The 12,255-nt window shown below is 52.2% G+C and overlaps 1 protein-coding gene across 1 annotated transcript in view; it reads left to right on the plus strand.

Moving 5' to 3' along the window:
* Positions 1–12,255, plus strand: part of RPH3AL (rabphilin 3A like (without C2 domains)) — a 93,409-nt gene that overhangs the window by 7,951 nt on the left and 73,203 nt on the right.

A 12,255-nucleotide genomic window follows, 5' to 3' on the forward strand; every position in this document is an offset into this window, starting at 1 on the left:
GGCACCTGATAAATATTACTAGCTGTTGTTCGATACTTACTATTTGCTTCAGGACCACGTAGTGTGCTTGGACGGCACTTGCTGTTCTATTGGGCTGCTCTCTTGATCCCTGGCTGCTCAAAGGAGAATGATCTTTGCAGCAAGATCTTATAGATTTTCTCCTTTATATTAATTTGTGTCATATATTAAAGTGTTTTGTATTGAGCCCAAGACTTTTAAAAATATAACTTTTTAGTTTTTCCTGGGGTTTCTCATTGTTTTTCTTTTTCTCATTGCCCAAAGAATACTGTGCCTTCCAATCCTCAAGATATTTCAGCATCTGGATTTTACTCTCTGTCGTATGGAGCCTACTTCTTTTTTCCTGGCGGAAACCCTTCTAGATTCTTATTCCTGCTGCAGCCTAGACGAGTTCCTGCACAGCTATAATCTGGGGCCTCTTTGTTGCTGCCCTTCTAGGTTACAGACACTATCCCCAAGATGTCACATATTCTTTTCGTTCTTACCCTCCTTTTGCTGGAACCCATCCTCAAGTAACTTCCATGTGCCAGTCATTGTTTTAATCCTAGAGTTATTACAGTGAACGAGAGAGGAAGAATCTTCTCTCTTGAGATGACATTGGGTGAGAGAACTAAAAAACAAGTAATGATCAAATAAGACGATTTCAGGAAGTAATAAATTCCAAGAAGAAATAACAAGGGGTAGAAGACTGGGGGCGGGGGGGTGAGGGTCGAGAGGACTGTAAAACAGGGAGAAAAGGGTGAAATAGTCAAAGAAGGAAACGTGGACATGGAACATCGAGGAATTGGCAACCTTGACAAAAGCATTTTCAGTGGCATTTAAAAGCTGGAGGAGAAAACCAAAGTGCAAAGATATTAATTAATAAGTGGGAAAGCCAGGGATTCAGCTACGGTCATTTTTTCCCTCCTCTGTCACACATGGTGAACTGGGCTGAGGAACGTGGATTAATTGGTACAAGAACAGTGGAGGTGTGACAGGGTCCTGGGTGTCAGGGTGTTTGTCTCCTCCTTCCACCCTGCGTAGGCCCAAGACTAGAGACCAGTGTAGGTAGGGGGCACAGGGACTTGGGAATGTCTTGCTGCCAGGACTTGGGCAGGTGGGGTTATGTTTTGTGACTTCTGCCTAGCAGAACAGGACCCAGCAGCCTATTCGCTCTTTCCATCTCTTAATCCCACAACTGCTGTAAATATCGCAGGTCTGAAGGACACAGCCTTATCTTTTTCCCCTGGAAAAGTCCAGGGCCTCCGCCACAGAGGCGGCTGCTGCCCCTGGCTGCTGAAGGATTAACAGCAGCTGCTCCTTGGAGAGGCATTTCCTGGGCAACAGAGGCAGTCCCACGGGAGGACCTCAGCTGGATGTGGGGTGCAGGGAACTGTCCTTCCAGACACTCTCACCAGCGCTCCCCGTGGTGCCCTAGAGCACTGGGCTGGCCTGGAGGACGTTTCCACTTGAAATGGTTCTTATTTTGCAGTAGGCTGAGGACTTGGGCGGTGAGGTGGAGGAGCCCTTTGAGTTTCTGAGGGGACTTGTTCCAGGATAAATGTGGTAGGAGAGGGCATCAGATGGGGCCATAGCCTAATGATGGGAATTTAGGGGATTTGTTGGGAGGGGCGGGAGTGGGTCTTTGAGAAGATTGTGTCATTCATTCATATTCATATTCATTTGCTCTTTAAATAGTAGAGGGCCTACTATGTGCAGGCCCTGTTCTATGCGCTGATGATACTGTGGACAAGATAGACCTTGCTCTCAGGGAGATCATTTGCCAGGGTGGGAGAAGAGAGACAGCCAACAAATGAATAAACATAAAATAATGTCAAGTAGACTGAGGGCTCTATACTGAATTAAAACAGAGTGACGCGGTAGAGTGTGACTGGTGCTTAGGGCGGGCCTCTCTGAGCACAGGCCTGAACACAGCAAGAGCCGGCCCCAGGAGGATCTAGGTGGAAAAGTATTCTGGGCAGAGGGAACAGCAAGCACAAGGGCCCTGAGGCAGAAACCAGCTGGGCATGTGAAGGCTTCTGGGACAGAGGGAGTGAGATGTGGGCATGGCTGATTACACAGAGCTTCATAAGTCAAGGTCAGGAGTAGCGATTTTATCGTAAGTTTAATGGGATGCCAGAGGGGTATGTTAAGCAGGGATGAGATGTGATCTGATTTGTGTTTTTAAGAGATGACCCTAGCTGCTGTATGCCGAGTGCGTTGCAGGGGGACATGGAGTGAAAGCAGGAGACAAGTCAGGTGGTGATAGCTGTCATTGGGAGATGATGGGGTTGGGGACAAGGACACAGGGATGGAGGCCATGCGCTAAGAGAGAGTGTCAATCTCCTCAGTGTGTTCTGAGCAGATGGGGAAGAATTAGAGGGGGTGAATGAGGGTCCCAGGAAGGAAAGAGTCCTAGACTCCAACGTGCCAGGGCAAGAGGTCACTTGGGCCATTCTGCACAGTGAGGGGCATTAGGTCCCCTAGGCTTACCCAGTAAGTACTGTTCCCATGCAGGTGCCATGCAGAGCCTGGGGCTCCTGACTGATGGAAGGGGCTCCTCCTGCACTCCCAGCAGTGCCTCCATGTCCTGCAGGGACCTGGGAGGACCAGCTTCCCACTTCCCTCACTGCAGGATCGTGAGGTGGTTGTGCATGGAGCTGTGGGGACAGACAGACTTGGGTTGTGTTCCCAGCTCAGCCACAGCAGAGTGACCTTGTACAAGTCACTTCAGCTGTCTGGGCCTCTATTTCTTCATCTGTAAAAATGGGTTGATAAAGCTTCCATCACTGTTGGGTGGGCGTGATGAGTAGATTAGCTAGTGGTGGGGAAGCCCTTAGCAGAGCACCTGGTCCACTGCAAGTACCCGGTAAAGGTACCTGTTGTTATTATTGTCATTGCTGTTATTATTAATCCACTGCAGGGCCCCATCTGTTCAGACTGCACACGTGTTACAAAGGATGGAGCTGATCTCCTGTATATCTCAGAAGAGGCTGAGTGACTCCCCATGTATTAGTTGGCGTGGGCTGCCATAACAAAATACCACAGTCTAGGTGCCTTAAACAACAGACGCTAGTTTTCTATTAGTTTTGGAGGTTGGGAAGTCCAAGATCAAGGGGCTGGCTGATTTGGTGTCTAGTGAGGGCTCTCCTCCTGGCTTGTAGACGGCCACCTTCTCCGTGTGTCCTCACATGGCACAAGGAGAGAGCTCTGGCCTCTCTTCCTCTTCTTATGAAGACACTAATCCTATGGGATTAGGGCCTCACCCTTATAACCCTATTTAACCTTAATTATTTCCTAAAGACCCTGTCCCCAAATATAGTCACATTGGGGGTTCAGTCCAGAGTACCCCACGTTTTTCTCCTTATTGGAATTCATGTTTTCTTCACCTTAAAAATTAGAGCTCCCACAGTTAGTTCCATATGAGGGTACTTCAAAAAGTTAATGGTAAGATTTGTAGTATCTTTTAATTATGTTTCTTGGATTTTCTATAATTTATTTATAAGCCTCTGGCAGCCTTTGTAGCTCTCCAGCATTGGATGCCCTGATCCAGCAGGGAAACCCCTCAGTTTTTGTGCAAGTAGTTCATAGCACCCAGTCACTTATTCAGCCTGTTGTGTGGGAATCCTGGATTTGGGGAACCAAGGAGAGGTGTCCAGAATGCTTGCTTCTCTGAGGTCCTGATGGTCAAGGTGGACAGACAGTGTTCCCTAGAGTGATGCTCACCGTGGCTGGGACTGGGGTTCCCAGGACTAAGAGCAGCCAGCAGAGCTGCTGGAGGAGCTGGCCCCTGAAGCCTGGGCAGCTTCTGTGAGGCCGAGAGCAGAGTGCAGAACATCCAGGGAACAGGGGACATCAGAGGCTGGGCACATGTCTAACTGTGAGGATGCAGGTCTGGGGACAGGAAGGTATGTGCTGAAGAAAGAGGCACACAGGCTGTGTGAGATCTTGGGAACCAGAGGACACGGTGATTACAGGGGTGATGTCCTGGGGACCAGAGGACACAGGGCAGAGCTGAGATCTTTGAGAAGCTAAGATAGATGGGGCTTGTTAGAAGGGAGAGTCTTCTGGGGGATAAGCCACATTTGAGCAGAGAATGGACAGGTCTGTAGGGCCCCGGTCCTCTGGGAGATGATCACAGAGGCACAGACACCCTGGGGACCACTCTGCTACACCGTGGTCACTTAGCAGCTGAGTCCCTAGAGAACTGGAGAGGCTTAGACGTAGGCCCCTGCAAGGCTTTAGCCCTTGCTCTCTGATGTCTGGGGAGGGGGGGCAACGTCATCCATTCACTCATCCGAAAATATTTACTGTATGCCTCCTGGTGCCAGGCACTGGGGATACAGTGTAAAAAAGACACACGGATCCTTGCCCTCTGGAAGGGTGGGGTTAAAAGATTATGGATAATTAATTTACAGTAGGGGTTAAGGAGGCACCCTAAGGGGCTGGGAGAGCTCTGACAGGGTGCTGGGCCTCAAGGGGGCATCAGGAGCCCTCCACTCTAGGCTTGCCAACTTCTGGGGGCCCTCCCTGTCTATCTCCATCTTTGCTTTCCACCTCCTTACCTTTCATGGTGGGCTGCAGCCCTGGGTCCTGGGAGGTGTGTGGACTTGTGCAGGCTGTTGGGTAGGGATGCTGGGGAGATCGTTGACAGGAGAAGTGTCCAGACCAGGCCTGGTGGGGGAGGACAGTTCCCCAGACACTCTTGGACACACAGAGACGCTCCTGGACACACAGAGGCGCTCCCAGCAAGAGCCCTGGCAGCATTCAGCAGCCACAATCTAATGAGCAATGCGGGTAGAACCATGGTACCAGTCTTTGGCATAGCGTCCCCTCTGTAATTGGGTTTGCGTATCCAGGCTGCCTGCCCTCATTATCCAAGGGCTATAGTGGGAAGGGAGAGGGCTGGCTGATTAATTAGAGAGGCCTGGCACTCCTAATTGCTTAGGATCTGAGTCAGCCAGCTTTCAGTCTAATTGAGAGTCCGGCTTCACCAATGATGGGGAGGCTGAGCGGGGCTGCAAGGGAACCCGCCTGAGACCAGGATGGCCTTGTCACCATTTGAGAGAAGCAATTGATTTTTTTCTGATCTCAGCCAAATGTGTCCCACGGTGTGGGTGCAGGGGAGCCTGCCTGTGAAATGATGGTCTCAGTCATGGGTGCTGAGTCCTGGTGAAAGAGAATGAAGCAGCCTGCATTTTGTTCTAGCCCTTAGGGGAAGTCCAGCTCTGGTGGGTGGTGGGGTCAGGCACCATCCCAGCATAGCATGGGGGACTGCTGGAGGGAAGGGGCTGGGACAGAAGCTAATCCCTCCCGCCCACCAGCTCACGGCCACTTTGCTCTAAGGAGGAGGTGTCCTGCTGAGGGTCAGCCCACACCCCAGCAGGGTAGCTGGCAGTAATCCCGGGCTGGGTGGAGGCTGTGTCATTTTCCTAAAGCCTCAGTTTCCCGCCCTGTTCAGTATCTGGGACTTGAGGCTGCTGAACCAAGGCAGGAGCAGGTGGAATTTCCTTGTCACTCTCCTGTCTGCCCACTGGGCCAGGCACTCTGAAAAGAGTGCCCTGCCCCCTCCATCCCTGTTTTATTCCCAGCACCCTCCCCTCCGCTCTTAGAGATGGTGGTTTCTGATCTGCCAACAGTAGCACTTCCTAAAAAGAGGCTGCTTGCTTCTGAGAAGTATGTTGCTTCTGTCCTGGGAAGCTTTGGGAGCCATGGCCCCACCCAGTTTCCGGGGAGCTGCTCCTGGAGGTGGAGGCATTAGGCTGGTGGTGAAGGGAGCTGGGTGCTGATGGGGTCCTTGCTACTCAGAACGTGGACTGAGGACCAGCAACGTGGAAATTGCCTGGATGCTTGTTGGAAATGCAGAATCTCCGGCTCTCACACACCTCCTGCACTAGAATCTGCATTTTAACCACATTCCCGTAGCATAATGTCTTCAGTGTTCATCTATGTTGTGGCATGTGTCAGGATTTCTTTTTTTTTTGAAGGCTGAATAATATTGCATGGTGTAGGTGCACCGCATTTTGCTTATCCATTCAACTGTGGTGGACACCTGGGTTGCTTCCAGGTGTAAATGATGCTGCTATGTACAGGGGTGTGCAAATATCTCTTTGAGTCCTTGCTTTCAGTCTTTTGGATGTACACCCAGCAGTGGAAATGCCGGATCATGTAATTCTATGTTTAATGTTTTGAGGAGCTGCCAGACTGTTTTTCACAGCAACTGCCCCATTTTACAGTCCCACCAACATGTTACCAGGTTGGTGCTTTTCTGCAGGGCCTCCCTCCCAAATGGGGGTGTGCTGAAAGTCATTCCTGTCCCTCACTCCCTTTCCAAACCTAAACCTGGATGCCTCTGCCCCTCTGGGGGAGCCATAGAAGCAGCAGCCTCCTTGAGCAATAGCCGTTTCATCAGAGTTGCCTCCGAGTTGGCCTCTCAGTGTCCTTTCTCCTCCTTAACCTAATTCAGATGTGGAAGACATGTGTTTGTGTCTCATTATGAAGACAGATTTTTTCATTCAGCTACTGATGTTTCCTAAATTCCCGAAAAAGTCACTTAATTCGTCTACCCTGAGGGGCCCTCTCTGGCTGCTTTGTGTCACAGAGGCTGTTTGGCAGGAATTGACTTGGCTCTAGGTGGGAGGATTGGACCAGACACCACGCAGCATCCGCTTGCTCGGGAGTCTGACGAGCAGAGTGTCTCTGTTAAGGCACACTTTTGTCTTGCTGTTTTGGTGCCTGCAGCATGGTTTTTCTTTTTTTCTCCCAAAGAAAGAAAGAATTGCCACTTTGTGCAATTCTGAGCCCATTCTGTTCACCCATCATGCCAATGACCTTTAGCTTGGGGTCATCAGGACTGTGGCAGCTAAGGGGCTACAGAGACCCAGGGTGGGCTTACGGACCACATAGGCACCTGGAGGCAAGGCCCAGAGTTTCCTGCACAGAGACCTGAGTTACCTGTCCTGTGGTCAGTCCCTCAGCCCTCTGGAGACTGTGCCCACTCAGTTCACCTGCACACCAAGCCCCGAGGGAGCTCACAGTTGGTGACATAATGTGGCACAGGATAAGACGTGCTGGAGGAGTGGGAGGCAGGAAGTGATCCTGGAGCAGAAGTGCAGCGGGCAACTGGGCTGGCACCTGGAGAGGTGGGGGAGGCCTCCACTCTGCAGGGCAGAGCTGATGTTTGAGCTGGGCCTGGGAGGAGGAATAACAAGGTGCGGAGAGGGCATTCAGGAGGAGGCACAGCTCTGCAGAGGCAGGGTGGTGAGGAAGCGCGGGGACTGCTGCACGTGTGGCATGGCTGGTGCTTTGGGTATGTGGGGGAGTAAGGGAGGATACAGAGGCAGGCAGAGGGAGGACAGAGTGTGGCAAGGGGTAAGAGCAGACTGAGGGAGAGAGAGGGTAACATGAGGATCAGAAAGGCCCTGCGTGCCAGGCTGAGGAGTTTGGGTCTATCCTGTGCCAGGAGAGCCATCAAGGCTGCTGCTCAGGGCAATAACAGGCATATGGGTCTTTGGGGAGGTTAAGTCCAGATGCAGATTTGGAAGAAGGAACATGTAGTGGGTTGGAGTCAGCACATGGCTACTGAATTATCCAATTAGCAGTAACAAGGGCCTGAATTAAGGTAGGAACAACTGGAAGGGAGGCTAAATACAGTTAAGAGTTAGACATAACAAAAACCGCCAGTGGCTGAGAGCTCACTCGGTGCCAGGCCCCTGCCCACTTAATTATCAAAGCCACTTCAGGAGGTCACGATCTGCACTTTGCAGGTGAGGACATGGAGGCTAAGTGGAGGTTAAGTCCCTTGCCCAGTCACATATGGGTGGGTGGCGGGGTCTGACAGCCTTGCCCACCAGGCTGCACTATCCACAGGGCCTGCCATGGTGGGTGGGCTAGGGCTGGAGCAGGTGTGGGGAGGCAGCTCACAGGTGTGTTGGTGCAGTTGGGGCTGAGGGTCCTGGGGGAAGCCGTGTGTACTGTGGAGTCTTTTGCTAGATCGCAGGCCATGGGTCAGAAAGGGGCCGGGGAGCCAGGTCAGCAGCCTCGCGGTAGAAGTCATGGGGTGACTGAAGCGAGATGGGAGAGACCAGGAGTCCAGGGGGAGGAGAAGACACCCACCGGTGGGGTGGGGGGTGACTGTCTTCTCCCTTTGAACCTGCCCGAATGGTCTGTTTGGAGACATTGCCAGACATTGACTTAATATCCCCACATAGGTGTCCTACCATTGAAATGTCAGAGCGTCCCATGAGCCCCACCCAGAGCACCAGGCTGCTCAGAAGTGAGAAAGGGAGTGACATCCTTCCCTGCTGTGTCATGTCGTTGGTGGGGGCCGGGCAGGTGTGCCAGGGTCAGTTGTTTGGGCCCCAACAGACTAAAGAATTTAATGGCATAGTGACCTTTATCATTTGATTAGTTTTCTCTTCCCAGAATTTTAAAAGTAATTTACACTATCACGTAGAGTTTAGAGCAGTACCTTCCACCTGCCTGTGTTCTCCTGACTTGGGCTAGTTCACCTCTCTCTGCCTCAGTTTTCTCACCTGGAAATTGGGAATAATAAAAGTACCTACCTCAGAGGGTGGCTGTGAGCACTGAACTGAGTGAAGGATGTGATAAGCTCTTAGAAACAGCAGCAGACACATAGTAACCTGCTCAGCAACTACAAAAAGTCAGATTATACAGACGTGTATGAAAGAGTAACTCCCCGCCCCTGACCTTAGCAGTCTGGGTGTCTGGCCTTCACACCCCTCCCACTCACCAAAAGTACACATCTGAGGCCTGGGCTAATGGGTATAAAGAAACTATATACATATGTATACAGGTGTGTATTCATGTACAGTTTGTTTTTAATGGGATCACAATACGAGCATACTTCCAAAAGTTCATGGAAAGATTTGTAGTATTTTTTAATTCTATTTTACCATGAACTTTAAGAAGTACCTTCTTACGCTCCTTATTCTGTAATTTCCTTTTTTTCACTTAATAACATATCAAAGACATCCCCTTGAGTCTATACATATAAATCTAATTCCATTCTTAGGAGCTATATAAAATAAGGGATTTTTTCATACTTCCCGTAGCACCTTCTTTTCCAGGTGCCAACACACCCTGTTGGGGGCAGGACTGGGGTGCTGCAAATAAAAGCCAAAGGGCTGCTCCTGGACCCGCCCCTCAGACCGCAGACACTTGTCATCCTGTTGCTGCTACAGCCAATCTCCTCCCTCGGTCCTCACGTCTCCCACAGCCGTACCAGTTTGCTTTCTGCTGCTTTCCTCTGCTCACCACTCTCCCTCCCCCACCACACACAGACATGTACCCACCCGTGTCTGAAATCCAGTGGAGGACATAGTTCGTTTCCCAGACAGCTCCTTGGTGTAAATCATACGGATGTAGCAGGTGGGGTGGGGCAGGGGCAGTGTCGCCTAAATCTGCAGGTAAAACACACCCAAATCTCAGCTGTACCTGCCCTGCTACCCCCACACCTGCGGGGGTCAGGAGATCCAGCACGGTCACAGGTGTGCTTGCAACTCCCCGTGTGACCTCGATAAAAATCCCTGCTGTTCTCAGGTCCTTCCTGTAAAAGCAAAGGGTTGGAGGAACCCTTTTAGCGGTTTTCTCCTGTGACGCTCAGGCTCAGCCCTTGCAGCATTAGTGTCCACAGATCGGGGAGCAGCAGCAACGCGCTGAGAGCTGGAGCACGTCTTTCTGCACCTCCGGAATGTGGCTCATTTTGTCATGTTAGAGCCATGCTGGGTTTGCTTTGGCTCAGACTGGGATTGTGCAGGAGGAAGCTAGCGTGGGGCTGGCATGTGCTTCTGAGAGCCCCTTCTGCCTCTGACATTTCTGTGTCATCTCCATCATGGCCCCCCCAGAGAGCAGTAGGCAAAAGGTAGTGTTTATACCCATTTTCTACATGGAGAAACTGAGGCTCAGAGATGACTCACTTCCAGTGACATAGCCAGGGCCTTACAATGACTCCTACAGCTCAGTTCAGAACTTTGACTACATAACTTTTGGGAAGCAGCAAGCTAAGGAAATGGATGAGTTCCCCAGAAGATGATGTCTGGTGCGAGCTTGCAAATGGGGTGCCAAGACCGATGGCTGGGGAAGGGATCGTAGCCCCTGGAGCAGAGCACCCATCATAGGGGGTGGGGCCAGCCCTGGGCCCTCCTGAGGCAGTGCCCTCTACAGAGTGGGCTTGAGGCCTTATCCTGTTTTGTCACACCCCCAAGGTGGCTGGACTGTGGCTAGACATGTGGACGTTTGCAGGGGATTTTTGGTGGTTGAGTCATGGACCAGAGCACCGTGAGGTTGGCCCCCTCGTTGAGTGGATAAGAGCTTCTGGAGCCTTAGGTTGGGATGTTGGGGACACTGGTTCAGGGCTGTGCAGCTTGTCCAGGCTGTCCTGCAGTGCCTTCTTCCCTGAGGCCACCGGCCTAGCACCCCCTCGGGCCCCTTGCCACCTGAACTCAGTGGCTCTTTTCCCTGGGTCTGGTCAGTGTCGCTTTGAGAGAGCTCCGGCAGCAGGAAGTGTTGTTGGCAAATCTGTTTAGCAGCTGTTACCAGGAACGGTAATTTTGTGCAGCCTCTTGTCGTCTGTTGTGGTAAATAACAGATAATGACATTTCCAGTCTGCGGCGTGGCCCGCACCACACACCTCGCCGGCTGCGCCCTGCAAATTGCCACACTTCAGAAGGCCCGCGATTCCTCATCCCTCCCACATCGCCCCTCGTTTCCTGCTGCGACATTTTCCTACAGCTGTTTGCTGTTCACTGACCTTCACTCGGGGTGGATTGAGCCTGTCGTCTGTTCCCCCACGGGAGGGAACTAGGGCAGCTCTCTTGCTGAAGGGGGAGCCACGGGGAGAAGAGGGAGCCAGTTTCTCCACCCGAGGCTGCCTTCAGCCTGGGCCTCAAAACCAGGACTCAGGCCTCATCAGAGGCTGTTTGAGGCTTCTTCAGCCCTCTCCCTTCCAAACTCTTTCCTTGTCATCCCCCTTTCTGTGGGAGGGATGAGTCTCCCAGAGTTACAGATGGAGAAACTGAGGCTGTGAGGGGTGATAATCTGCTGGACCTTCCCAAGACTCTTCTGCTCAGGAACCACATCCAGGCATGGGCAGTAGTGTAGTTTGGGTCTCCAGGGAGTGAGGCCCGGGCGCCTGGGTTGCTACCCAGGGGAGGGGCTGTGGTGCCATTGCAGGGCCCCCCACCAGGCTCCAGACGACTGGTGGAGACTCATTTACTTTCTAGCTCATTCTCTGCTCTTCTGCTTGTTCATGTTGCTCAAGGACGGCTCTGATCATGTCATGCTCTCCCTCCCCCTAAAGTCTTCAATGGCTCCCTACTGCCTGCAGCGTAAACTCTAAACACTTCCACATGGCGTCCGGGGCCCTCCGTCCATTCCCTGGCTGCAATCTGCTGACTTTAACAGCATAAATGAAATACCCAGGTAGGAGTTCTAAGGCCCGAGGGCTGGGCCTGACTCTACCTGGCCCCTGTCATTGCTCTCCTTAGAGCCCTGCTGCTGCACATCACCAGGGCCCCTCTCCGATCGTTAGTGCTGTGGCTTTTAGGATGTTAAGAAGTCCTAAGGTATTTGCGTAGTCTGCTGAATTTTTCAGATAGAAAGTCGGTTCCAATGACAGGTAATTCCTGGCTGTGAGGAGATTTACTGTGTCCCAGGCACAGAGAAGGAAGAGGGTATTTTTTACATAGACTGACCTTTTGAGAGTGAAAATAATCCTGGAAAATCAGAGGTGCCGGTGTTCCACCCCAGGACAGGTGGGGCTCCCAAGGGGCAGTCTCCTGGCTTTGGCCAGGTGCGTCTGTGCCAACTTGGTTTCTGGTGGGCCCTGGACTGGCCTTCTGCAGTCACCAGAGCCTCCCCGACTCCTTGCTCTGCTCTCTTTGGCCCAGTGACTTGAGTTTGCTGGGTGGCTGGCTATCTGGCCTCCTGCTTTGGGCCCATGGTTTTGCTCTAGGTCCTCCTGCGCTCCCCTCCCCCCAGGTCGTGGCCCAGGTGGGGCCCTTCTTCTCCTTACACTGTCTCTCCACCCCTCCACCCCATGTCTCCTTCAGCCTAAAACCCCTCCCTCAAGCCCACCTGCCCAGCCCCCTCCTGCCCTAGCTCTCTGCCTGCCTCCGCCACCAGACTTCCAGAAGCAGAGCTGAGCTGTCACCTCTGCCTTCTCCGGCCCATTCATTGCCACCTGCTCCCTGTCCCGAGGCCTTCCCTGCCACTGCCACCTGCCCCCAGAAGAGGGTG

Source organism: Cynocephalus volans, chromosome 10, assembly GCF_027409185.1.
Source record: "Cynocephalus volans isolate mCynVol1 chromosome 10, mCynVol1.pri, whole genome shotgun sequence".
Lineage (NCBI taxonomy): Eukaryota > Metazoa > Chordata > Mammalia > Dermoptera > Cynocephalidae > Cynocephalus > Cynocephalus volans.